The sequence below is a fragment of the Manis javanica genome, chromosome 7, assembly GCF_040802235.1.
Source record: "Manis javanica isolate MJ-LG chromosome 7, MJ_LKY, whole genome shotgun sequence".
NCBI lineage: Eukaryota > Metazoa > Chordata > Mammalia > Pholidota > Manidae > Manis > Manis javanica.
The window spans coordinates 103,345,932-103,369,819 of record NC_133162.1 but is presented as its reverse complement, the minus strand read 5'-3'; the positions used below and the strand labels follow the sequence as shown (position 1 = coordinate 103,369,819).

Here is a 23,888-nt window from a genome sequence, read left to right as displayed (position 1 = left end):
CCTAACTGAATTAAGTTTCTGTAAGATCTATTATTAAATTATGGTGAAGACAGGCTCACTTTCTTTACGGGCACTTCCTTCAGTGAGTCCCTTCCTTCAGTCAAGTCCCTCACTTGGGATTGAATAAGCAGAGGGCGGTTGTTTAGGCTGGATGGTAGGCAAACCTGGGGAAACTGAACAGCAGCCAGTGGATCAGACAGAAGGCAGCTTCAACTCCAACTCTTTAGAATCTTTTGGCATTTCCTCACCTCGCTATGGGGTGTGTGACTGATTGGCTTTAAAACTGTTGCTAGGCATGGATAAGAAGATTGGATTCTTCCCAAAAGGCAGTGGGAAAGCTCCTCTCGCCTGCCCATTTCTGATTTCATGCCCTCTGTGGCAGTGGAGAGAGTCTGTGGAGACCCTCCTGAGTTCTGGCGTCTCACCCAGGGTCCCAGACGTGGAGGGCAAGAGGGGCCTCACTGCCTCCCAGCACCCCACATTCCCACAACACGTCTCCCTGCACTGCCCCTCTCCTGTCTCTCTTTTTCTTTTCAGCTAACACAGTGAAGGCCAGGCCTGCCTTGAAGTCAGTGAAGTGTGTCTTATATGCAAGATGATGTATGCATTATCCAATTCTTTAGGATGCCCCTTGGGAAGGCGCCCTCCTATTGCCAAGCCAGATTCACAGATTCCCCACCTAGACACTCCACATGGGAGTTTCACTTCCCTGCACCCTCCCATCCTCTGGGGTAGTGAGGCAGACACCTGGCAGGAGAGCCTATGGGCTCCCCCACAACTCCCAGGGGGCATCGGTAACTGATCCCCATGCTCCTTCCTGCTGGGGCCTATGAGAACCTCCCATTCTTCCCACACTTGTCACACATGACACTTTCAACAGTTCCAGGTTTGCACTTGAGATGAAATAACCTGTCTGTTGTGGACTGAAATGTATCCTCCCAAAAAGGCATGTTGAAGTCTTAACCCCAAGCACTTGTGAATGTGACCTTATTTGGAGATAGGGTCTTTGCAGAAACAATCAAGTTAAGATGACATCGTACTGGATTAGAGTGGCCCTAAGTCCAATGACTTGCGTCCCTATAGAAAGGTGAAGATTCAGAGACATGATGACACACCAGGAGAATGCCATGTGTGACAGAGGCAGAAATTGGATATAAACCAAAGAACGCCAAGCACTGCCAGCGACCAGCAGAAGTTAGGAAGGGGCATCGTCCTGCTGACAGCTTGATTTTGGACGTCTAGCCTCATAAACTGTGTGACTGTGTAAAATCTCTGAATGTTTGCTTTTCTGACAAAAAAAAAAAAACACCACTTTTTATCAAAACCTGAACACAGATTTTATACTCATTTCAAACACATAAACTTTTCCCTTTTATAAAAGGCCATGGGAGGCAAGTGTATTATGAAGAAGAATGAAACTTGCCTTTTGTGAAAGTAAATAGAAGTAATAAATAAGCATGTATTTCCGTGCATTTATGTTATACAACATCAGATATCCATGCATTTATGTTATACAACATCAGATCAATGATTGAAACTGGAAAATTCAGTGAGCAGCTTGGTCATTGTGACACCAACTTGTTGGTGTTCTAATGAGTAGTTCTCAGCACTGTGAAAGTACAAGGTATCCATGAAGTCAAGAAATTGTTTCCAGTGCCTTGCTAGCAATTTAGGGGTTTGATAGGGTAATAGGGACAAGCTCAAGAGCATGGAAATGACAAAGGGATTCAGAAAAGAGAAATATGATCATGAAGGTCTTAAGCGTTATCTGATATTAGGTGTATAAATAAATACCTACACACATAAGTAAATTTCATTTAGTTTAAAACTGACATGGAACTCTCATTCTCTGACTAAGCAATACAGTTTGCTAGCAAGAAAGCCTGCTCTGAGAGACTTGGGTTTGAAACCATCTAAACATTCATCAGTAAGGAATTGGTTGAATAATGTAAGGTGCAGTGGTTCAAAAGATTTTATGTAGATAGTATATACTAATATGAAAACTGAATAAGGTAGATTGTCAAGTGAAAAATCTGTATACCACATGTATATCTATATACCAAATAATCCTTTTTACATTTTAAAAAAGGATATGACTGTTTTGGGAAGGACATACAAGACATAATGCACAATAGATAATTATCCTAAGGACTGATTCTGAAGTCCCAGAAATGAACAGAGTCTTAAATTTCTTTCTTGTCTTATGCTCCTCTGTATAGTTTGAAAAATAATAATCCTATCATAAGCCTGTGTTACTTTTATGATAAAAATTAGGATAGAATTAAAGACCTGGGTTTGAGTCTCATTTCTGAGGCTGCTTCCGTGATACTGATTTTTCTGAGCTTCAGTTCATTTCTCAGGGTTGATAAGAGGAACAAAAGGTATGATATTGGTAAAAGTTCTCTGCACATTCTAACATGGGGTCTAAAGGTTATAATATCTTTTTTTTTTTCTGTTGTAGTATAGCTCAGGAGCCCTCTATCTGAGTTGAGGGAGACAGGTACCAACAAACAGTTGTAGCTAAACTTTTCTCCAAGCTGTTATGGAGGACCGGGATTTTTAGACTATACTCTCTCTCCTGGCCTGCCCTGCAGTGCTCCCCTCTCCTTCCTAGAAGTACTCGGGACTGTGCTCCCAGTGCTGTGGGAGATCCTACAGTATTTGGAAAGAGGAGGAGACAGCGGCAGCTCCCCTGGCAGGATAGGACAGCTGTTTTTGGAGACTTGTGACTTCAGGAAACCTCAGTTGGCAAACACACAGCCTCATCAGGAAGGGAGATCCAGCAATCTGAATGCTCTGTGAGGCCCCAGCTTAGCTCACACTGTTTATTTGTGCTCTTAGTTTAATGTTGATCACTAGGATCTAAATAATGATTCATTGCCCCACCTGACATGCAGCCCTACTTTATCTTCCAGGTGGGGAAGGAAATTCCTGCCAAGTGGGTCTTGGCTTTATTACAGCTACTTTGCAGTCTGGGCCCCAGCACAGGAATGACACAAATTCAGCAAGTGACACACACACACACACACACACACACACACACACACACTCTCTCTCTCTCTCTCTCTCTCTCTCTCTCTCTCTGTCTTTCTCTCTCTCTCTCTCTCTCTCAAATACACAGAACTCACACATATACCACTTGCACACGTGCTCACATACTCACACACATATACCATTCACACACACTTAAAAACACTCATGCACAATACGTGCCACTCACTGACACTGCACACACATACACACACACACTCCACAGTCACATGCACACATCCCACTTACTCACCATGCATATACACTGAACAAATGCTCAGAAATATGAAAGGGCAACAAGAATACTGCTTATTAAAACAGAAAAGTGTTCTGCTTTAGTGAGTCAAAGCACTTAGCAAAAAGTGATTTTTCCCTCCACATACCTACAGGCGGCCACTGTGAACAATAATAATGCCTTAGGCAATGATATTTAAAGACACATGACAATTCACTAAAATGAGAATCCACCAGTTACTCCTCCTTTGGGTTTGTCATTACCCTTGTGCTGGGTTTTACCTTGGCTGTTAGGCTCACCCTTCCGTCCTCCCAGCCCACAGCCAGCCAAGCTAGTTTTCTCTGCAAGTGTTGAGACGAGGACGCTTGGAACAGAGAAGTGAGAAGCCTGCCCTGTTCACCAGATCCAGCCAGGTGGACACTCCTCAGGAGAAGGTCCTGGAGTTCAGGGAGGGAGGGGAGGCAGGGCAGGGTCAGGTAGAGTGGTCAACAAGGAAGGCAGGCAGCAGAAGCTTCTGCTGGGGGACTCCTGCAGGGAGGGGCTTCAGCCCCAGCCCACTGGTGGTCTTTACCCTGCAAAGCAACCTGGCCAACGTGCTTTCAGGCAGCGGGGAGAAACTCAATGAAATTTCTTTTACTGCAGAAATAACATCCGTTTGAGTTGCATGAACATTAGCGAGTCCCTTCTTTGCCTTCAAGGCCTAATGTGTTTGCATCTTGTTTTCTCCTTGAGGCTGTCAATGCCTGGCACTAGTAGACAGTCAGTAACTATCTCCTGAATGGAAGAACTACAGCCTTCCTGATGTAGTGGTCCAGATATTTCTGTATGGCTCCCTTCACACATATAAAGGGGTTTCGGCCATCTGGTGGGCATGAAGAAGATTATAATGTGCCCGACCATTACCTCACTGTCTGAATATCTTTTCTTCTATATTTATGTGCACTTCCTTGGTGATCTCATCCAGCCTCTCAGCTTTAAATACTAGTTATATACTGACAACTCCCAAACCTGTATCTCTATCCTGGATCTCTCTCCTGAATCCCAGGCTCATATATCCAGTGGCATTCTGGACTTCTCCAATTAGATGCTTAATAGGCACTCAACCTTAACATATTCAGAACAACTCCCAAATTACTCCTAAATCCTGCTTCACTTTCAGGCTTCCCCCTTCTCAGGAAAGGCAACTCCATCTTTCTAGCTTCTCAGGTAAAATCCTTGGATTTATTCTTGCATTTTTAATTTCTTTCATTTTCATTTTTACTTCATCAGTGTGTCTGATCTACATTTAAAGTACTTCCCAAATCTGAGACATGGCACTATCTCCACTGTTCTGGCCAGAGGCACCCAGCATGTCACTGTGTGGATTAAAAAAAAAAAAAAAAAGTCCCACCTAGTGTCTCAGGGCCACCCCTGACTTCTCTGCTTCCCATCTTTCCCCAGAAGCGCTAGTGCACCTTCAGAAATGTAAGCAGCATCAGGTCAGTGCCCTGCTCTGAACCACCAGTGGGCCCACTTGTGCTTCAAGTCCAAGCCACAGTGCTTACCTTGATCTCTACCCACCACCCACTCTTTTCCTCAAATCCCCACCCCCTGCCCTGGCTCCTGTCATTCTAGCTTCTTGCTGTTTTTCCCAGCACCAAGCAGATTGTCATCTCAGGGCCTTTCTGGAACATCTATCCCTAAACATTATCCTGGTTTTCTTCCTCCCTTCTCTCAAGTCAGCGTCAGTGCCCCCTTACTAGAGAGACAGTTTCTGACCCGCAGCATCACTTCCCTCCATGCCCTGCTGCTCTTACTGCTTCTTCATGACGTTTGTCCCCACTTTCCATGTTATGTATATTTTTACATGTTATTGCATCACTTCTCCTTCTGGAATGTAAGCTCCGTTTGGGTAGGGGATGTATGGGCTTTGTTCTTTTCTATACTTCTAGTACCTAGAACGGTACCTGGCTCTCTGTAGGCTCTCAGGAAGTTTCTCATGAATGGAGGAAGGAAAGAAAAAGGAAAGAGGGAAGGAGGAAGAAATGAGAAGGGAGTCATGAGTCCTGTTAGGCCAGAACGTAAGCACATTGGCCTATGGGATTTTCCATAAGAGCAGTGTTTCTTAAACTCTTTTCGTAATGAACATTCAAAAAGAAACACATTTTATGTATCCAGTTCTGAGCTCCAGTCTTCAGATACTTTTTCTCTTTTGCTCCTCCCAACAGTCCTGTGAAGCAGGGATTGTTATTTGGACGTTACCAATGAGGCTGTGGAACACAGGGAGCATTAACCTGATGCAAAATTTCCAACTTAAATAAAATGTGACTTAAAAAACACATATTTTACATTATGACACTGTGGACATATACATATATGTAGATATAGAGGTATTTACTACATGGAATGCACTCTATTTTCTATTCCTTTTAATTCTAAATTCTATTTTAACATTTTCTATTTTATTGCATTAACACAAAGCCTGGACTCACTAAAATCATTTAACCACCGATGGGTTATAAACTATGGTTTGAAAACACTGGATTAGAGGAACTTTTACAGTGTTGACGGGGGATAAAGGTTAAAATGCAAGTGAGGTGACTAGTCATGTGCACTCTCTTGGGAATTAGTTAAATCAGACTGCTTGTTTGTACAATTTTGGCATTTGGGTTAGAGATGGGGGAAGATGGCAATTTTCTAGCATGGGTGCTTAAGGAGAGAGGCATGGGTTGGATGCTGATGGGAATGCGTTTTAAAAGTAAGATGACATTGAGGGAGAATGTGAGAGAGGGATTTGTCAGGACACCTCATCCTCATGGCACAGGAAAGTTGGTTAGGGACCACATTTCAGACTCAATAAACTTGGTTTCAAGCCTTTCCTTTGCCATCCTGAGAACTATTCCCATCCTTCACTTCAGGTGGAGACTGTGTGTACACAATTTAACTACTCTTAGGCTGTCATCCACATCAATGCCTTTTCCAGAAAGATGTATTTGTTCTAAATTTTTCCATTCTGATGTTTCCTGCTATACTGAGAGATGACTGAGTATGTTGTACTCAGGTTATCTTCTCAGAAGTAGACTTGCTGCATTTCCACTGGTCATACAATGATCATTATCTGACACTGAGCCTTTATTATGTGCCAGGCATCATTCTAAGTAATTTGCAACAACTCTGTGAGACAGTGGTACCATTAATCTCCACATTTTGCAGTTCTGAGTATGATTAAGTAAATTACCCAAGATTACCTAGCTAGTAAATAGTGGACTTAGGATTTGAATCCAGGCAATCTGGCTCCTGAGTTCTTGTTCTTACCCACTACTTGTTTTTTTTTTTTTTAAATATGAGTGATCACTGTAGTGAAACAGGTGTCAGCCTATTGCTTCATGAAGCAAAATTAGAAACTCAGGGGCATTGATGGTAGCCTGCTAGATTAGGGCCAGGGCACACCCCTTATGAGTTCCTTTACCCTACTTTTCTCTGAATTCAAATTTTGAAAGAAGTACCGTTAGTCAAGGCTAAAATATTGATTGTCCAGTTCATAGACTACGAGCTGGCTATAGACCTCTTTGGTTTGGCTCCTCTAATGCTTAAAAAACTGTAGATGTTGATGCCTTGGTTTGCCATGCACTTCCCAGTTCATCACAGTCCTTACCATTCTCACTAACCCCCGCCCTGCTCTTCACTTTTGTTACCTGCCCAGTTCCTGAAGACAGTTTGTATGCACACATGTGCATGTGAGATGTTGCCACCTTACAATGACATCAAGTGCCAAATGTCTTCAGTACCAACTGGATCTCTTAACATCACATAGTCACCACCCTGAAGATGAAGAGAAGGTAATTTGGGCATGGACTAGCCACTATTCTTCTCACAGTGCTTCACATCGTAGTGAAAGTGTATGGTTCCTGTTTGTTGGAGGAGAACCCAAGGGGAGTGTACCAGACCTTGAGGAATAATCTGGTACCCCTTTTCCTGAAGCTGATGTAATAGTGTGGGATCAAATAATGATCAAAAGTCGCAGTTGAAAGAGGAAGTTGAGGCGATGATAAATCACCCACATAGAGCATCAGGTCTTAGGGGCAAGTGAGGAGACAAGCTCCCAGGTCAGAGGGTCAGGAACTGGCCAGGAATTGGAAGCAAAATGAAAGGGAGCTATTGAGGATTCAGTGAGGGTATCATTGGCCTGTGAGCCACATGGCACCTGTGTTGGTAACTTTCTGGGGTGTTCTTAGATGCAAACATTTAAATACCTAGAACATGTTTGGCTTCAACTGGTCATTAATGCTTAAGCATTTAATGAGGCCCTACTAAGGGCCTGAGTTAATTGTAACTGAATGAACCTTTACTATTGAAAACCTCAGCTCTTAATGAACTCTCTGCTAAAGATGTTGAGGAAAAAAATGCCAGACCTGCTCATTATCTCTAATATCTGTTCATCCTGACTTCCAGACTCTTATGAAGGCCAACTCTGTTTGTTCTCACTTTCTCATTTTTAATGATCAGTATCATGCCAAGATGTTATTTATGCCAAAATACATGAACTTGATGCCAGAGTAGGAGATGCAAGCAATTGGATAAATATTTTTCTGAAGAAATAGTTCAGAATGGCAAAATTAAGAGCATTTATTTTGTAGTTCAGCAGATGTTTAAATTCTGGCTTTGACACTTTCTACCTGTGCACACAGGGTGGATACTTAAACCCTCTGAATCTGTTTCCTCATTTGCAAAATAAGGTAAATAGTGCTTGTAATATGCACAGTTGTCATGAAAACTATTCAATGAAATAACATATGTAAAATAATTAGCATATGCCTAATATATATTATGCATCAAGTAATTATAATTTTTATTATTGTTGATTCTTGAAATAATTGGAGGAAATCTAGATGGAGGTGGTTTATGACCTATAACAAAATGATATTTTGTGTGTTCCTTGAAATAGAATAAGAACAAAAGTAATAAACCTGTGTTCATTCCCAACTCAACCATGATATGTCAAACCACTTAAGCCATAGAAAGTAGTGGACAACAGAGTATGCAAAGCATGGGCTTTAATTTAGACAAGGATGACTTTGATCTCTATTTATTAAGTAATTTTGGACAATCTAGCTAGTGTTTATGGGCCTCCATTCTTTGATCTGTAAAATGGTGGTAAAAATTTTTCCCCAGATTTGGTGTAATAAAACACTGTAACCATTCTTAATATATCAGTGCTTTCTATTCAGTCACTTTTGATGAATATCTCTGTGTGTTCACATGGACGTATATATTGTGAGTATATTGTGTGTTAAGTCATTTAAAAAAATGGGATCTTACTGTTTAGAAAACTTTGTACCTTGTTTTCACTTAACTTTATCTTATGACTATTATTTAATAACTTGTACTCCAGAATCTTATAAATGGCTGCATTACAGTCCATCTTATGGAAGAACTACAGTTTATGAACCATCTATTATTTGAAGTGTAGACTGTTCCTTCTTTTTCATTTTTAAAAATACTATTGCAGAGAAATTTCTTATATATTAATCATTTTTATCATCTCTGGACAATTTCCTTTTGATCAATTCCAAGAAGTATAATTATTTAGTCAAATGATGTGCCAAATTGCGTCCCAGAAAGATTGTACCAGGTTACAACTCCTGTTAGCATTATATGAAAATGCCTATTTCACCATGCTTTATCAAGAATGGATATCATCCCAAATTCTGCTCTGCAAGATGATTTTGTCTATGAAAATTTTGTATTTTTGACTGGAGCTATCTCTAACAATTACAGTCTATCCCTGTGGGGAAAAATGGAAGTTCCTATGGCCAGGATCCTCACCTAACCCTAAACTATTGAATGACATAATTGGCCTTTTGCTAGGCTAATACTCTCACGCCAATTGGCAATGAGGTATTACTGTCACTACATAAAGAGCTCTGCCTAGTGCTCTTTCAAACTTTTCTTGCATTAGAATTAAGTTCGATGTAAACCCTCTTACCCCAAGAATGTTCCATTGTCCTTTCTCAGTCTCCTTCAGGCAAGACAATTCCTATATCAACCTCTTACCTGGTTGAGGCTGAATAAGGCTCAGAGAAGAGTCTTAGGAGTTCAGATTTCTTGTCAGGTTGACCAGTCCAGGAGGCTGAAAATATGTCATTCATATAAGAAAGGGTGAACCAAAACTATTTTTATGTTGTCTTAATTGAAAGACCTGGATTAGCAACCTAGATTTCTACCATCTGTAAAATGGGGGTATTTATGTCTGTCCCTTGAAGGGATTTTGAGTAGAATTTAGTGATGGGTTGATATGTCTGGATGTCTACAGAGCTCACATTTTACACAAATGATGGATCACAGTGGGTTGATTATTTAGAGAGCATGCATGTGTAACTCCAGAACCACTCTAACACTCATTTAGATTGTGTCAATCACCAAGAATCGTAGTTTTCAAACTTTTCTTGCATTAGAATCACCTGGGGGCTTGTTGAACCATTGTTAGGTCCTATCCACAGAGTTTCTGATTCAGTAGGTAGGGTTGGGCTTGAGAATTTGCACTTCTAATAGGTTTCCAAGTGACACTGATCCTGGGATCCAGCAACCACATTTTAAAAACCATTGGTCTATAGAATCCCCTTGCAGAGCCTATCATTAAATTAAACTGCTACTTGCTATGTGTGGATTTGTGTTTTTATTCAATGGGAGGCCACAGATACTCGCTTATCAGCAACATTAAGCAGTCTTTTAATTATTTCTCCAGGACATGGTGTTGTGTCCTTGGACAAAGAAAATTTATTGATTATACCTCTCCTTGAACCATATCTTTATCTGGTGTACACATGTAGTTGCATGTGTATTGTATGGGCATGCCCAATATCGCAAAAAAGGACTATTTTCAACCCAGTATTAGAATTAGCTCCTGCTTTTCAAAGCAGAGCTATCAAATTTAACAATTATTTGTAAAGAAAGTGAAATTTCAGCTCCATTTCAGGTGAATGAAAGATCTTATATTTCCAAGGTCATGTCTGTGATAACTCTAGGTTTATCATGACCTGGGAAAGATAAGGAAAAGTTCATGATTTCAGAAGGGACTTGAGACCATGGACACCCAGCTGTGGTTAGTGAGCAGACAGCCATGTTTCATTCAGCTCCATTCCAGGGAAATGGCTCCAATCCAAGCACATGAGCAGGCCAGAGAGCAGGATTATTTAGTTACCTGGAAGTTCAGCCTACCACAACAGCTGTTGGAGGAACCTGTCGCAGTTAGTTTGCCAAGGACCCAAAGCCATATGCCTGCCCTGGGAGAATGCATTCCCAAACTGACACCTGGGCCTTCGGACAGCCAATGAGATTCAACTGGGAAGAGCAGAGGAGCCTGAGTTAGCCAGTGCGTTCCAACTAAAAGGCCTCACTTTCCATAGGAAGACTCCCACATAATACGAAGTGAATGGAGAAAGGGAAGAGGTGTAGAAGCCCAATTAGATAACTATCTCCAGCCATGTCTTACATGTGCAGTGTTCTGATGCTATTCACTAGGAACCCAAATCCATCTGACACATTTCCTTCCTGAGTTTACTTTAAAACATTTTTAAACTCATATTGAAGAGAGGAAAACAAATGTCCTCATTCAATACAGATTTATTTTAGCAGCAATGGAGGATTAACTTGTGATGAGGTCATTCCATGTCAAACAGTTCTGAAAAAGAGTGTTATGGACTAATATAGATATTACTGAGTTCTTCTTGACTTAAATCACATGAGAACAGTGGGCAAAGATAAGGGAAAGAGGAAGAAGTTTGGGTGGAAAAGGAAGACATAGGGTGTCAATTGAGCTTTTTAATAACCGATTGCAAATAACTGTGGAGTTTGGAACTATTTATTTTCCAGAAAGCTCATGTGTGTGTGTGTGTGTGTGTGTGTGTGTGAGAGAGAGAGAGAGAGAGAGAGAGAGAGAGAGAGACTTTATACTTATTATATATTCTGGATGGGTCATATATTCATATATTTGTACATATGCCTGAGACTGAGACATGGTCTTACAAAACCATGACTAATGTTTCTGATGATGTGATTGTGTATTCAGGATGAAAGCAATACATGTAAACCCAAAGCCCATCCACACTGATTTCCCTTGTCTCTGAGGGCCTGCACACTGAGTGTTCCGAGCTAATGAGAGGTGATTAAAGCTTGTGGGGAAATGCTTAATCTGGCTGGGGAGTAAACCATGCTGATCTTTTCTAAGTGAGCAAGAAGCTTCCCTGAGCTTTCAGAAACAGCCTGCATCAGACACTGTGATTTATGCTGCATTGAAACTCCATTCTTCCATCCCCCCAAGTTATTAAAGCTGTTCGTTTCTCCTTAGCACCCCATGGTGCACAGGGTTTCCATGGCAAAAGAGAAAATAGCTGTTTTCCCTTCTATGCATTTAGCCTGGGGTTCAATCTCCACATCCATCTGAATAATACACAGAGCTCAGAGAAACAGAGGTACAGGAATTTAGATCCTGCTTGACCAAAGACCTGGCATATGAATAATTTGCAATGTAGGGTTTTAAAAAAATTTATCTTCCTCTTTTTATGTTTTCTCGAGGAGAGAGAAAGGATATAGAATATGGTTTAAAATTTCATCTCCAAGCAGCAGCAGTAACCTGGCTATCCCAGCATAGTAGTAACTCATGGGTGAGCAAACAGTTCACAAGGGGAAGCCAGGAAACTCTGGCCTCTCGAGTGCCAGGGAAGGAATCCATAGCTTGCTCCTGTACCTTTTGAATGAAATGTTGACAGTGTGCTCATTGATTTGTCTAGCTTCTCTGAAGCACCATAGTTGGACAAAAGGAAAACAATTGTTTGTATTGACATGTATGGAAGCCAAAAACACAGTGTTTTTTATCTACCTGATTTGCGGGGAATTAAAGGAATGATGTTTTCATGGGGAAACCATAATGGGGAGAGGAAAATACGTACATGTTATCCACAGGGACCTTGGCATGGAGGTTTGACACTGTGCCTGGGCGTTTCTCAGTTTAAGACAGAGGATTTCCTTCTCGAGGGATAAAGCAAAATCATCAAAATATTGATCTAGTCTATTGATGATGGAGGATGATGTTTATTGTGAGGAGTGAGATTAGGGCATTATTAACCTTATCACTTGGTTCCTTTCAACTGAGGCAGTTTAGTTTCCTGTTTCTGCAAGAGTTACCTACATTCCTGTTTTCAAATCCTTTACTCTGGCCAGGTATAGCTACTTATCTGCCTTCACATGCAAGCTAGGCTGGTCAACCCTGAGCTGGCCTCTTGCCCTGTAAAGGAAGGATGGGAGTGAGGCCAGAATAGACACAGAATCAATGTGTGTGCTGTGCTATTCTCCTGGCCCATTTGAGTCCTTTTGAGTTCTGTGTGTATTCAGTTCCACATTGCCTGATTTCTCACTTACTGTTCACCCTCTTCTTTAATCTCATTATAAATACATGGAGTACATTACATTTCACATCACTGATGGGGACAGTTTAACAAAGACTGACACCAGCAGCTTGAGTTAAAATCCAGCTTGGCCTACTCACTAGCTGTGCAACTTTGAGCAAGTTACTCAGGGTCAGTGTGCATCAGTTTCCTCACTGTAAAGTGAGGGTAATGAAAGGACCTAACTCATACGGCTGTGGTGAAGCTTAATTGGTTAAGAGATGTAGGCACTATGAAAGGGCTTAGTACTTGGCACATACTAAATGCAGTGGAAATGCCTGTGGTTGTTACAATTCCAGCTGTTATTATTTCACCTTAGACAACTTATTTAGTAATTCAAGCTACTGCTCTGCTTTAAGTGTGTGTTTCTTTCAGATTCTCTGTTGGGTTGCCTCTGGACTGGTGCACATCCTGTGACTCTCCAGATCATAATTTCTCACCCTGATTCAGTGTCTCAGTTATCTAAGAAAAATGGATTTTATAGAGAACTCTGAAGAAACCATAAATTCCCCTCTTGTACTTAAAAGTTCTCGAAGTTTGAGGCTGTGACAAGGTTGGGCTCTGTAGAAGCAGGAACTGAGAAGGTGTCTGTCCATTTACTGGGTTAGGCTATTGTAGGATGTGCACTGGGGAAAGGCACTTGCCGAAGTGGAGGGAAGACTGTGGGCTGGATGGCAAGAGGAGGTCAAGTGTGATGCGGCCTGGCAGAGACTGTGCCAGCCCTGCGGGCAGCTGTGGGGTGCATGTGGCCCTTGGGAAAGAGGAACAAGTTAGGATGGAAAAGGAAGAAATAGGGTGTCAATTGAGCATGATGTTAGAGCCTTTCCTGTAAACCCACATCAATTCAGAATTTCCTTTATAGCCCTACTTGGGTCAGTAATATGGATCTGATATGTGTCACTTTGGGAAGGTTGAGCCCTTGGGAAAGGCAAATTTTGAAAAAACTGGAGCATAGTTTATATTACTGTAGGAGGTAGGGCTCAACAGGAACTAGAGGAGCCATTGTAGATTCTTTACACAGCTAAGGCTGATGGAAACGATTCTGGGGGTCTTAGAGGATTTATATAGAGACACAATGTTTCCACTTAGATTTTTTTGAGGCTTTGGGAAATTCTAATAGAAATTGTGGTAGGTTTAGGGTGATCAACCCTCTTGGTTTGCCTGGACCAAGGGGTTCCCCGAGACACTGGACTTTCAGTGCTAAACTTTGGTCCTGTGTAGGCTGATTCAAAGATATTCCCAAGTCACCTCATGGAGTTACAACTGAAGCCATGGAATAAAAGACAAGTGGAGGATTGGAAAACCATGGGCACGTGTTTTTCCATCTACTTATGAGTGACAGGGAACAGAGACATTATTGATGGTTCCTGCAGGGCTTCATATGTACTTGGCAGCTAATAAATATAGATCAAAAGGAAATTGAACATGAGGGCAATGAATTAAAAGAGAAAATTATTTGGAATGAACTGCTGAAGACAGGGAAAAAATGATAAAATAGGCAATAAATTTAGGTCACAAACCAGAGCTAAATGCCATAATGCACTGAATACTTACAATGTTATAGGGGTCAGGCCAAGTCCTGAGTCAGTTTCTTTAGACTGGGCTGCTCCTGTACCCATGTGCACCATGAAAATACCCTAAAAGCCTTCCCTCCATATGTGCCCTCTCCTCGTTGATTCTGAAACATCCTTTCCTTCTCTCCTCCTTAGGGGACATACATGTTTCATGTTAAATCAGTTAAATTATTTAAAATATACATGTTAAATTAGTGAGAAGCCCATTTCTACCCCAAACTGACCTGGTATATCCACCATTGCTCCCTCCTTGAATGAATGAGTCTCTCCTGGGAACTAGACATAATTTGGCACTGGTGTGGAAGTTTGGTGTAGGGAGTGGGGAGGTTTCCTGCTTCTGGAAGTACATTGTCAGGGTTGCTTAGTCCAAGTACAAGGCCCAAAGAGTTTCATGGATACTGGTCTTGTCTCTACTTTGAAATGAGAGCAAGATCCATTTACTTTGTTTCCAAACTATGGAAAGGTTTACAGGAAAGGCTCTGACAAGATGATGTGTTTCACTCTCAGTGACCTTTAGACTTTCTGACCTCATGTAAACTATAGTTCACTCTTAGTCCACAAGTACATTTGCATTGATCAACTGGGCTCCCTACTAATAACTAAGTTCTTTGTGTCCAAAATGTTGTTGCATCCTGCTGAATTAGCTGCTCTTTATTATCAGGTTGCCTTAACTTTTCTAACATGAAATATCAATTACCACCTCTCACCCTTAGACTAATGGCTTCTTCATTTTGACTTTATCTTTATCAAAACAGCAGCAGTAGAAATTATTTTTTCAATTTTTCCATTATATCTCCCAATTAATAGACACCCACAGACTATTCTGTGAATATTTATAGCAGCTCAGATTCTAAAATATGCATAGAACCTGGAATATAGGAGGTACTCAATGAGGATTTGTTGTATAAACTCTAAACTGCTCCACATAATATTTGGTGAAAGAACCAGTGAGGGAATTAGCAAAATCAATACTAACTTAAAAGATAATGATTTAAAAGATGAATGCATTAGTGTAGCTCTCAAGTCACATGAAATTTGTTAGAAATAATATATCTATACTCCAAAAATATTTTTCACCATTATTGAGTGATAGTGACTGTATTGTAGAGGAGCATGCAGTCATGAAAATCTGCATCTGACATGTGGCTTAGAAGAGGGGTTGCTGAAGAAGGAAAAGAAAAAAGGAGAAAAAGATGGAAGAGAGTTAAGTTCCCTGATCTGAGGCCCTGATGCCTCGCCTCCCCTGTTCCCTACCATCCACTCAATTCTGTGACTGGCATCTCAAGTTGGATTAAATCTACCTGCTTTCCCTTACCTTTTAGCCCCACCCTGTGACTTTAAGTCTCTGTCTCCAATTGGAATAAGTCTGTTTGATTAAACAGCTTGTATATGCCTAGCACCATGCTGGCACAGAGGGAACTACTGATTTATAGACTATGGTCGTGGGAGTTGAGGACTGGCAGGGGGAGCTGTAGGCCCTCACCCAGGGATACGACCCTAGGAACTATTTTGTATAACCAAATTCCCCCTATGATTTCATTTCAAAAGTATCCTATTGCTAAAATAACATCCAAGGCCTCCTTATGCTAACTACACTCTTCATATATAGAACAAGGAATGTATCATTTTTATATTTATTCAGAAGGTATTAGTCATATCATTAAGTGATTTCTAACCAGCAGTAGCATCTTATAACCTTGACCAATAGGACATGCGTTATTATAATCAGCCAAAATAATAAGTGATAACTAATAAACTGTATGGTTAGTCTCTGCTGTCAATAGGAAGGCTATACTTTAAAATAATTTCTCCACTAGTAGATTTTTAGGTTTAAAAATAGATTATTGTGCCTGGAAAAGGCTTAATCTGTCTTAGAGTAATTCCCCTGGATTTATTTACTGTATGAAGTTTAAAACAGCAGTGACAATAGAGCAGAAGGAGCTATTATCTCCAAAGGTCTAATAGCAAAGAGTCGGGTCCTGCAGGCTTTCTGACTCCTCAGAGGAAATATGGAAGATTCCAGTACTGTAGTTCATCATAGTGAGCTTTGCCTGGGAATGTGAGGAAGGAACTGGCACTTCCTTTCTGGGGTGAGAAGCAAAATGTGCATCCATCCATGCTTGCATGGTGACTTCTTATTCCCTCTGTCAGGTCCAGGCAGGAGGGCAGTATTTGCCCTGGACCTGGAAAAGCCCACCTGAGGCAAGGCCCAGCCCTCCGCATCCCCTGGAACTGTGGCCTGTGTTTCCACAGGTGCTCTTTGCACCTAAGTGGGCTCTCTCTCTGCCCCTGCCCATCCATTTCTGCCACTGCTGTTGATTTCCCAGGGCTGTTTGGCTGAAGACAGATGGGTGTGGCCTCCTTCTCTGATCTGTAAGGATGGCTTTTCTAAAGGGCCTTTGAGTAATACTTGCCACAAAAATATGATGTTTTTGGAGCCTAAAATATCAGATGATCAGAGAAAAGAGCTTATATTGTGTGTGTGTCTGTGTGTGCTTCCAAAAGAAAAATGAAAGTAAAGAAAAGAACACAGCCCCCTTTTCCAGCCCACCCTTTCAACAGACCCCTGGCGTGCCTTCCCTGCCAGCATCCCTACTTTTGTCTTTTTAACTTGAGAAGGTTTGTCAAAACGAAAGGAAGAAAGCTGGGGCTACCTGAGTGCTTGAGTCAGCCCAGGGCTTTGCTGGCCATTTGAGGAAAACTAGGCAGGGGTTCAAGCGGAGGAGTCTGTCCCCTGGAGACCCCACCCTGCCTCCTCCTGGGGCACCTCCTCCCTGGGGCATCCTAACATGATATCAGCCTTTCCTCTTCCTACCTCAGGGCTGTTGTCAGAGGCTCCTGTGAGGCGGAGTGGGTGAGGCTGTTAGGGGCAGCAGCCCCAGTGTGTTTCAGGAACCTGGGGCACTGACTGTCAGGCCATTCAGGGTGGACTTTATTGAAGGCATGAATCACACAGCAATCTGAGAATATCAGAGATATCACACACCTGGGAAAGTCAGTGGCTGTCTATCCTCTTCCTTCCCTGTGCTGTCACTGATTTTAATTTGGCTTCTCCATATCTAGTGAAAATCGAACTCAGGGTCTTTTTATTTAGACAATCACCATGGGCTCTCTCCGTTTACAGACATCCATGTCCCTCAAGGCCTCCCTCAGGCTCTGGTTTCAGGGGAACTCTGTTCTCAGGTTAAAAGGAATGCAGCTTGCATCTTGCAGTTTAATGAATTAACATAAATCTCTGAGGTAGCATTGTTGGACCCGGCTCGCAAACCGGACTATCGCTGGGCCCTGGGTTGGTGTGAAATCAAAGTCAGGGGAAGAACATGGCCCCTGACCCCTCCCCTTTTCCCACCTCCTCTTGCCCAGCCCTTTCTGTTTGGGGCGCGCAAAGTAGTTAAAAATGTCAAACTCACAGTGTGCACTGTCAACAACACAATGAGGAGACTGAAATAAAATCCTCCAACTTCACGGTGATACTTTATACTTACATAGCGCCTTTCATCAGGAGCCTTCCAGCGCCTCAGAAACATTAACCCTTGCTCACCCTCCTGGGGCTGGGCCTGGAGCATAGGTTGGCTGAGAAAGCAAATGTCTGGGGAATACCAGGACAATTGTCATGGTGGGTGACAAATTTTAATCTCCCCACTTCACCTCTTTCAACAGGCAACTGTCATATCAGCCCCACTCCAGCGGTGGTGTACCATAGTGTCCACAACCTGATAGGTAGGCTGCCCATGTGTTAAGGGTACTGGAAAGCAGCTCTCCCTTCCCCCAGTGAGGAAAAAGAGCATTTGGAAGTTTGAAATGTTATATATCATGAAATGCATCAAAGCAGTTGGTATGGAGTGATGTGAACTTTGTTGGACTTCTTCACACTTTATGGTTTACTCTTGTGGTTTGATTTATGTATGGGGACTACTGTGACATCTGAAGCAATTAAAGCTGACAAACATCTTCAGCCGACTATGTGCTTGGAACCATTAATGGGCACCTGTTTCTTCTTTTCCAAGTTGCACTTTGTGCATAAACTTTGTGTCAAATGTGAGCTATCATCGGTAATGGGTACCAGGAATTTGTTAGTTGATCACAGTGCTCTTTCCTAAGGAACCTGAACAAAGCTACACGATCTTCATCAATGTCTGATTGAGGGCAAGAGGGTTGTATACTTACCTTTCTTTTCATAACCAATGCTTCTTAAAATATGGTCTGAGGACCATTTGCATGAGAGTGATGTGGGCCACTTTCTAAACATGCAGATTCTCAGGGCCCCTAGAAACTCACACTCTCAAAGCCATGCTAATTTGTCTGAGGAATGCTGAGGTGTTCCTATGTTACTCCTAAAATCTCTGTTTCCTATTTCTGATCACATTAACTCCTAATACAATTTACTGGCTGGCAACAGGCTGTTTTGTAAGCACTGGTTGAACCATTAACCTTACCAGAAAAAAATAGACATTGGAGGAAAGGAATATGATTTACTGAAGGCTCTCAGTGTGAAGGGAAGCAGGCAGTAAACACACTTGAATGCTTGTTCTCCAGTATTTTCTCCTCACAATTGGATCTTGCACATCTCTAAAAGCATGGAGAATTCACTCCAGGGTGATGGTGTGGGACTAAGTCATGTGACTGTGATTCTCATGGTCTTTGAGGCCTGTGCTATATGCCGTCTAATTGCTAAGCAGAGGGGCAGGTTATAGAAAGCAGCAAAAGTCACACTAGTTTGAGATTGGAGTCTGAATATCTGTTGAATGTCCACTGCCATATATCAAATACAAGAATCAGAACTCAGCACTTTAATGATGTTTCCATGCATCTAATTCCAATTTGCCGTGATTCATACTGGTTTATCAAATCTCTTTTCAATATTTATAATCCTCAGAGGGATCTAGGTCTCCCCAGGACACTGGGAGGTCATGTAGACCTGAGCTGAGACCTACTGCCTACTGTTTGTGTGATCAAAGTCAAATTCCTTAAGTCACATTATTTCTCTGGGCCTCCATTTCATCAGTTGTAAAAGAGAAGTGAAAATACTACGCAACTCAAAGGATTATTTTAAAGGTAAATTAGGTGATGTATTTAAATAGCACACATAAAAGCTTAATAAATGGCAGTAATTATACTTGTCTATGGGGATGAGGGGGTAGACAGAGAGGAAATTGGACACCGGAAGCAGAAACTGCACCTGTGATGTCTTGTTGGGTCTCTAGTAATAAATGATCATCACCAGCAAGCCCCTCTAAGGGGCCTTTTGGGCTGTGTTTACACCTTGCAGATCTGATTACCTGCTTTTACTTTATAGATTTTCCAGTTTAAGATGGAAAGCACTTAAACATAAAGAATGCAGCATTAAGACTTTTAAAAACATGAACAGGAAAATAGACATACACATGTCTGTGATAATACTGCCTGGCAATCCTCCATGGGTGAGAAACAGGCCTCTTGGGGAGAGAAAAAGTGCCTGAATAAAGGACTAGAAGGCACTGGAAGGGAAGGTGGGCCAAGCATCTCAGCAGGTGCAGGTCATTTTGGCAGCAGCATTAATGATCACCTGGTAGAGGTGGAGAAAACAGCTCCCCCCCACACCTTTCCCTTATTTGTTTTTATACTAAGTTGTAAGTCAAGTTGAATACTTGTATTTAACTCTAACTTGTTAAAGTATAACTATCACACCCAAGGGGCTCCAAATGTACATTTAAATAGAATGTGGCCTCAGTTTCCTATAATGTGTGGATCATAGCAAAATAAAAACATGCAAGGAAATAAGGGCTGTGCTTTCCTTTTCTTGAAATTATTACAGACATGAGATACCTTCTCACTAGGAAGGAAGACATGACTCCAGTATGTTTTCTCTAGAGGAATGGAAATAGTGCTTCGAAAAACCTGTCTTACCTTGGTGGAAATTTTCAATCACTCTTTTTCTTGAACATATTTTTTTCCCTAAAGAAAAACATAGTATCTAATACATGGCTTATACTTGGGAATTTCCACTACAGAGGCTTGTAGACCATACCTAGGGCAGACAGCCTTGTGTTTTGTGCCATCACCACAGGCCACTGCCTTCCAAAGCCCCAAGTACCTCCTTAATAAAGCTCTGAAGACTCCTATGGATTAGACTTTCCTGACTGCCCCCAACCCCCACCCCCCCGACTCCCTCGCAGAGTTCCTTAATGTTAGACTAGCCATGACAAGGAGCTGGGTAAACCTGTGCCCTTACAAGTTTTCCTTTCAGTGCTTGCTAGCAACCAGTGAACTGAACCAAAGTGGTTCATACTTGTCTTACCTTAAAACTCCATTTGTCAAACAGCAATTGCACAAGGGAAAGGTCAACACTTTATGTTCTGAGCACTTAACTTTAATCATTTCTTAAGGTGGACAGAGTCTAAGAGGTTTTCAAATCAGTCCTCACATGTAAGGGGAGGAGGTCTCATTCAATCAGAAATGAAAACCCAATGCCTGGTTCTCCCTCTTTATCCCATTTTTGTCTCCAGGAAGTGCTGCAACCTAGGAAAAACCCCATCAGTGTGCATCTAGTCAACAGCCATATACTGAGCACCTACTATTTGTCAGACACTTGTGGGAATAGCTAGGTTTCTCCTTGTAATTAATCTTGAAAATTGTACAATCATGTACTTTTATTATTTAATAACAAAAGTAGAACATGCTCATTGGGAAAAAAATTCAAACCACACAGGTGCATATGAAGTCCCCAATCATATTGACCAAGGATAACCACTGTTGATAATTTGCATAATTCCCCCCAGCACACAGAAATTCTATACTGTAATTTGTTTTATTCATTCAGTGAGCAACTACCTACTTCCTCCTATGTTAGTATATTTTTTCAATCCCCTCCAAGTTTTTTATACCCCACATATATCATAATTTATATAATATACTTTTTCTCTGATTAATGAATATTTAGGTTATCTCTTTGTTTACAAATAATTCTGCAAAGAACACTCTTGATCTTATATCCTTAGGCTCTTGTGTGAGCATATTTATGGGGTCACTCTGAAAAAGGGGAATTGCTGGGTCTAAGGGTTTGGACTTACAAAATCTTTAGGTATTTTTAAGTTGTTTTCCATAAATGTTGTTGATTTAAACCCATTAGTGACATACAAGACATGCACTGTCTTTAACTGATTCTTATGTGAAAGTGGAATATTTGGGGACCCTACCAAATCAGTAATCTATCGATGTTCTTTGAGAAAATGAATTTTTGATGCTTGAGCATCCTCCATGGGTAATTAGTGAGATGTGAGGTCATTGTTTTCCAGGGCAGGGAGAATGCTTACTCTAAATATATACCCCATTCCACTGAATCTACCCTTACTCCTGCCTGCACCCTCAGTGCCCACCTCCCCCTTTTCTGTTTCAGATTCACTGCAGAGGGCTGGTTATTTGGGTATAAACAACACAACACAATGGCTGCCCTCAAAGACCTTTCACACTGGGCTGGGGAGACAGAACACAGACGGCTAAAAACAAGCTAAAAATACAAGTCAGTATATAAAAAGCAGCACATAAATAAAAACAGGGCGGTTCAGAGGAAGGAAGGAAAACAGCCCCTAGAGTTCCAGCTCCATGGCAGGGACGCAGTGTAGGATTGCAGATTTCTCCAGGTGGAGATGGGGTGGGTGGAGAGATGACCATAAAAACCTTAAGAACCAGCTGACACAAGAGAGATTCCATAAGAGAGTGGAAAATAGGAGGGGAAGTACCCATTTTTATCTTGGTAGTGGGAAGTGGGTTGGGCTTGCAGTCTTCCTGAGATATTAGCCGTATAGGGCCGAGGTTTTCTGTTGTTGTGTTTTTGTGTGATGGGAGTGGTGCAGGTAGGTCATTAACATTTTGAGAATCTGAAGAAAGCTTCCAGCACACGTCTCAGAAAAACTCCAGCCTATTTGCAGGTGCACACAGCATTTTACCTACATTTCAGGGAGCCCTTTCTTGTACCCCCAAGTTGAAAAACTCTACAGTGCATCTAAAAAGAGTAGCAACCCAGGACAATCCATGTAGAAAAATGTTAGCCAGGTATATATGTCCCAGTACAAGTTGTGAGGCAATGTAAGACTTAACTAATATTTATATACTTATGAATCATCAGACTCTGAAGCTGACTGGAAACAGGTGAGCAAACAACTGGATGGGGCTGTGCTGTGCTGGCATTTCAAAGTTTTCCTTCCTCCCGTCTTCAGTTGATCCCACATAAATTGGTGGGGGCAATTCTCAAGTCTTTTTTCAGGAGAAAGGAGCCTACTGGAGAGAAACCAAGCTCTTGAAAATTCGAGATCAATGAGATTATTTATGTATGTATAACTGGAGTCTACTCCAAGATGCCGGTTTTGCTGCAGAAAAGATACTCTAGCTCCCCACCCCCTCCATTCTTTTTGACAGTCAGTTAATAAAGACTCAACAGTAAGCAGCTGCCAGTGATGTCATTTGGGACTTTGTCCGCGGAGCTTGTATTTACAGGCTTGGAGCAACCACGGAGCCGCAGCCCAGGGAGCGAGTCTCCGCAAACTTGCTCCAAATTCATTGCAGGACTTTGCTGCCTGTTTGGATGTTTAGGAAAACTGAGCGTGTTTTCAGAGCACGGCCTTTTAATGCTTCAAAAGTAAACAGGATAAACTCGGGAGGAAATTTTTAGCTGGAGAGTTGTTGCAGTTCTGTGTCTGTCTCCAGGACTGTGACATGTGTTGACTGAAGAGCTAACTACAAGTAAGACTGTTGAGACTTTTTTAAAAACTCTTGTAACAGTTTTTCTTGTTTAGACAGCTTGCTTTCCTTTTAAAGTGAGATGATGATGTTTACGTATTTCTACAGGCTCTCTCTGCTGCTCCAACAAGTATGCATTTGTTCCAAGTAATTACAATGTGCTAAAGTGGATGGGGTAGGTGTACGGGACTCGTTGTCCCTGAGAGTAGGCACCAGGGTGTAGATGCTAACAAGATACTGTATTCCTAATCCACACTTGCCTCTGCAGGAAGGTTGGAATTTTTTAAAAAGCAACCAACCATACAAAAAACTATTAGGTTGAGCTAGGAATTTTAATAGAAAGCTATAAAGACCAATTTTTAATTAGCTGGTATGCTGGAGGGGGAAACCCACTTTCTGTTTTTGTCTGTGGTTTAAAGATTTCTCATATGTGCATGTTGTTTACAATGTCTTGTTCCCTTCTGCCTCTGTCCCCTCCCTGAACATTCACAAACAGGCACACACTTCAGCTCATTCATTATTGGGGAATTTGGAAGTATAGAAAAATGTTTGAAATTGAAACTGTTCCTACCCAGTTTTTTTCCCCGTCGAGTTTTTGGAGAAATTCTCACAGTTCTGAGTTGTCTTCTGAGTTAGGACTTTGAATTAATGTACTACTGAAGAAGTCAAACTTGGTACTTGGCAAGCTCAGGATTTAGTATTTACATCCTGTCTGTCGTTTTCCTCTCGACTCTTTAAAACTCTCCAAATAGTGGGGAATAGGAAGTGTGGGCTCCCTCTTATCACCGCTGCCCGGGGCCAGCCACCTGCAAGTTCTGCTTAAGAACCTTGTGAATCTATCTTTCTGTTGCATGCTTCAAGCTGCTGGGTTTGCTCCTGAGCGCCTGCATTTCGGCCCCTTGCAGCCAGTGG

The 23,888-nt window shown here is 41.7% G+C and overlaps 1 protein-coding gene across 15 annotated transcripts in view; it reads left to right on the top strand.

Annotated features, from left to right (window-relative positions):
- The window catches only part of NCKAP5 (NCK associated protein 5), a 942,960-nt gene that overhangs the window by 123,269 nt on the left and 795,803 nt on the right, over positions 1-23,888 (top strand). For 3 of the 15 annotated variants that reach the window (XM_073241349.1, XM_073241350.1, XM_073241355.1), the window contains exon 1: positions 11,160-22,979. The exons of the other annotated variants lie outside the window; for them this stretch is intronic. The gene's annotated coding sequence lies outside the window, so the exon portion shown is untranslated. Of the gene's footprint in view, positions 1-11,159; positions 22,980-23,888 lie in introns of those variants that run through there. 15 annotated transcript variants of the gene reach the window in all.